General features: G+C 41.5%; 1 long non-coding RNA gene across 1 annotated transcript; it reads left to right on the top strand.

Moving 5' to 3' along the window:
• The first annotated feature begins 847 nt into the window (after positions 1–847).
• LOC131073584 (uncharacterized) lies at positions 848–1,502 on the top strand. Its single transcript, XR_009359352.1, has 4 exons — positions 848–957; positions 1,059–1,136; positions 1,256–1,324; positions 1,433–1,502. It is a non-coding gene; the product is annotated as an uncharacterized LOC131073584 (long non-coding RNA).
• The last annotated feature ends 3,430 nt before the right edge of the window (positions 1,503–4,932 follow it).

Raw genomic sequence — 4,932 nt, 5'->3', positions numbered from 1 at the left:
TCAATGGAATACATGCTATGAACTGTTGTTTTTCTTTGCATATGTGTTGTGGATTATTTCACTTTGTTTTGGCACTCGTCTATGATATTATCTAAAGTGATAAGGTTATTCATATTCTTGAAATCAAATTTGTGCTTCATGTTATAAGGTTGAAACAAAAGTTTTGCTTGCGAATTGTAATTGTTCCTCGCAGTACTTCATTGATTGGTCCCTTAAAGGTAGGGTTAAATTCATTCAATCAACATATGATATAAGCATTCAAATTGATCTCAAAAGAAATAATAACCGACAGGTCTATAAAAGGGTGGATTAAAAAACTGTCTCACAGGCTCGCATAATAAGTCCTGAAGAAAGTATAATGACTCTGTAGCCCAAACAACAAAGAAGGCACTGGTCAAAAACAGATTACACTCATCACTATGTTTCACCATTTGTTATTTTAAAGCAAACAGAAGTAATTAGGAAACATAGATCAAATAGCTTCTACAACAACAATCTTGAACTCATCCGTGTATCTCCATTCTAGGAACTTATGCCATTCTGAGACTAGGAGATATCAGATTAAGAAACTAAATCTGCTATAAAAAGCATTAGTTAAAGGAACAACTAGTGAGTAGGTATACCCGCCTAGGTCCTGCAGAGCCTAAAGTGAGAGAGTTAGTAACCAAATAGGTTCACTCTATAAGTTGGCCAAGTCAATTGGAGGGTTCGATCATAGGAGTTGGCATTTCCTTAGAATCTATCCAATCTATTGATTTGAGACCCAACATCATGTGTGGGCACATATGCTTGGGTCCAGTTGGACAACCCGTTGATCCTGCTGTGGACAGTGCAGATTACGAGGTGTATGAGATGCATGATGCACCAGAGGTTATTACACAGACTGGAGGATACCCTGGGGAGTCCTCACATGCTAGAGGCGAGGAGGCACCGTCATCATACATTGATGATGTATTGGTAAGATTTGTGTTTTCACAGTTCATGTTATATTTTAATTAAATATTTATAAATTAGATAATATTAAGTACTAATTTTTATTTACATGGTCTATTTAACAGTTGATGACCGAGGATGAGTTGAGACAGATTCAGGAGGGCACCTTGTCGGCCATTTCATTTGGCCTCGATAGCTTGACGGTACATATATTATTGCACCTAGTCGTTTGTATTTTATTGTACATACATGCTCATCGTTTATATTTGTATTAATTAGATTATGTAGTAACTTGCATGTATATCTTATTTTACTCTTGTAGGGCACAAGCAGCACGAGTGCGGTGCAGTGTGATCTAGGATCTGGTAGTGCAATTGGAGACAAGGGAAAGGTAATTGAATGCAAATATGATTGAATGAATAGTTTAAATAAATTATAGTGATTATACATGTCTAGACATAGATTGATAGTTTCATATACTTGTTGTGTATATATATAGAGAATCCTTGGCTTCACATCCTTGATGACTACACCCAGTATACCTGAAGAAGAAGAAGAGATGCCTTGAGTAGATGTATGTTTATTTTATTTTTTGATTAGTAGATATAATTTGTTATTATCAGTGACAATTATATGCTAACTTGTATCAATGTCATGTTTCTAAACATATGTAGGTTGTTTATGAAAATATTCAAAACATACCTCCTCTACCGAAGACATACATCAAGAGTCCTGCAAAGCTAAAGAGAAAACGTGGAGATGAGGTAAACATGAATAGTTCAATTAAATAGTTCATTTTTATGTTAACTTTTCGAATGTGAATTATATAATATAACTAATATTAATTGTGGTTTGTTTTTCTTGTGCAGGATCCTTCAAAGCCGAGCAGTGCGGCGAAGAGGATCAATTTTGATGATCCATCAGCAGCTTAGGATGTTATAGATAGTTTTGGGATGCTTACATGTCTAGTTGGCATGTATATTTTGTATATGGACATACATTCACGTATTTAGACATACATTTTGTTTCAGTTGGTGTTTATGCCATATTTGTGTATGGACATACATTTGTAATCATTCGACATTTTTAGATATACAGAAGTTGATATTCGATCATATAAATTGTTGCTCATCTGTGTGTGGTGTTATCATGGAAATCTTTAATCTTCATTCCAATAATTAACAATGGTTAATAATGGCTATTTAATGAACAATACAATTCATTTCATTTCATCGTAAGTGTTGTTTTTATAATGAACAATATAATTCATTTAATGAACAATACAATACAATTTATTTAATGAACAATACAATTCATTTAATCAACAATACAATAAAATTCATTCAATGAACAATACAATTCATAAACAATACAATTCATTTAATGAACAATACCCTACGCATGCTCCCGTTTTGCCCCCCCACTCGATCGAACGCTCGAGGTCATACCCTATTGGCGTCGTCCCTTGAGCGCCCTAAGTGCTCAAAATTGTCAAACTTTGACGGGCCCTAACTCGGAATCTGTGGCACCTGCGAACGATCTGTTTGAACCTATGGGGCCATGAGAGGGGTCCCTACAAAAGCCTATCTTGGTTTTCAAGTTTTCCTACGGTTTTATTAGGGCAGCAATTTTTCGGTTGGCGAAAAATCGTCAGTCTCACTCAATGGAATGTTGTCGTGTGGCCAATTTCTCGTTCAGCTCATCGCAATGATGAACCGTCAACTCCGACATGTCTAGTTAGGCATAATTACCCTACGCATGCTCCTGTTTTTCCCCCCCACTCGATCGAACGCTCAAGGTCATACCCTACCGGTGTCATCCCTTGAGCGCCCTAAGTGCTCAAAATTGTCAAACTTTGACGGGCCCTAACTCAGAATCTGTGGCACCTGCAAATGATCCGTTTGAACCTACGGGGCCACGAGAGGGGTCCCTACAAAAGCCTATCTCGATATTTCAATTTTTCCTACGGTTTTATTAGGGCAGCTATTTTTCGGTTGGCGAAAAAATCGTCAGTCTCACTCAATGGAATGTTGTCGCCTGGTCGATTTCTCGTTCAGCTCGTCGCGATGACAAACCGTTGGCTCCAACATGTCTAGTTAGGCATAATTACCCTACGCATGCTCCTATTTTTCCCCCCCACTTGATTGAACGCTCGGGGTCATACCCTACCGGCGTCGTCCCTTGAGCGCCCTAAGTGCTCAAAATTGTCAAACTTTGACGGGCCTTAACTTAGAATCTGTGGCACCTGCGAACTATCCATTTGAACCTATGGGGCCACGAGAGCGGTCCCTACAAAAGCCTATCTTGGTATTTCAAGTTTCCCTACGGTTTTATTAGGGCAACAATTTTTCGGTTGGCGAAAAAATCGTCAGTCTCACTCAATGGAATGTTGTCGCCTGGTCGATTTCTCGTTCAGCTCGTCCCGATGACGAACCATCGGCTCTGACATGTCTAGTTAGGCATAATTACCCGACGCATACTCCTATTTTGCCCCCCCACTCGATCGAACGCTCGGGGTCATACCCTACCAGCGTAGTCCCTTGAGCGCCCTAAGTGCTCAAAATTGTCAAACTTTGATGGGCCCTAACTCGGAATCTGTGGCACCTATGAACAATGCATTTGAACCTACGGGGCCATGAGAGGGGTCCCTACAAAATCCTATCTCGGTATTTCAATTTGCCCTACGATTTTATTAGGGCAGCAATTTTTTGGTTGGCGAAAAAATCATCAGTCTCACTCAATGGAATGTTGTCGCCTGGTCGATTTCTCATTCAACTCGTCGCGATGACGAACCGTCAGCTCCAACATGTCCAGTTAGGCATAATTACCGTACGCATGCTCCTGTTTTGCCCCCCCACTCGATCGAACGCTCGGGGGTCATACCCTACCGACGTCGTCCCTTGAGCGCCTTAAGTCCTCAAAATTGTCAAACTTTGACGGACCCTAACTCGGAATTTGTGGCACTTGCAAATGATCCATTTAAACCTACGGGGTCACGAGAGGGGTCCCTACAAAATCCTATCTCGGTATTTCAAGTTGCCCTACGATTTTATTAGGGCAGTAATTTTTCGGTTGGCGAAAAAATCGTCAGTCTCACTCAATGGAATGTTGTCGCCTGGTCGATTTCTCGTTCAGCTCGTTGTGATGATGAACCGTCAGCTCCGACATGTCCAGTTAGGCATAATTACCCTACGCATGCTCCTATTTTGCCCCCCCACTCGATCGAACGCTCGGGGTCATACCCTATCGGCGTCGTCCCTTGAGCGCCCTAAGTGCTCAAAATTATCAAACTTTGACGGGCCCTAACTCGAAATCTGTGGCACCTGTGAATGATCTGTTTGAACCTACGGGGCCATGAGAGGGGTCCCTACAAAAGCCTATCTCGATATTTCAATTTGCCCTATGGTTTTATTAGGGCAGCAATTTTTCGGTTGGCGAAAAAATCGTCAGTCTCACTCAATGGAATGTTGTCGCCTAGTCGATTTCTCGTTCAGCTTGTCGCGATGACGAACCATTGGCTCCGACATGTCCAGTTAGGCATAATTACCGTACACATGCTCCTTTTTTGCCCCCCCACTCGATCGAACGCTCGGGGTCATACCCTACCGACATTGTCCCTTGAGCGCCCTAAGTGCTCAAAATTGTCAAACTTTGACGGACCCTAACTCAGAATCTGTGGCACTTGCGAATGATCCGTTTGAACCTACGGGGCCACAAGAGGGGTCCCTACAAAATCCTATCTCGGTATTTCAAGTTACCCTACGGTTTTATTAGGGCAGCAATTTTTCTGTTGGCAAAAAAATCGTCAGTCTCACTCAATGGAATGTTGTCGCTTGGTCGATTTCTCGTTCAGCTCGTCGCGATGATGAACCATCGGCTTTGACATGTCTAGTTAGGCATAATTACCCTACGCATACTCCTATTTTGCCCCCCCACTCAATCGAACGCTCGGGGTCATACCCTACCGGCGTCGTCCCTTGAGCGCCCTAAGTGCTCAAA

Source organism: Cryptomeria japonica, chromosome 11 (assembly GCF_030272615.1).
Source record: "Cryptomeria japonica chromosome 11, Sugi_1.0, whole genome shotgun sequence".
Taxonomy (NCBI): domain Eukaryota; kingdom Viridiplantae; phylum Streptophyta; class Pinopsida; order Cupressales; family Cupressaceae; genus Cryptomeria; species Cryptomeria japonica.
The sequence above is the reverse complement of the archived record's forward strand: the minus strand, read 5'-3'. Positions and strand labels throughout refer to the sequence as shown.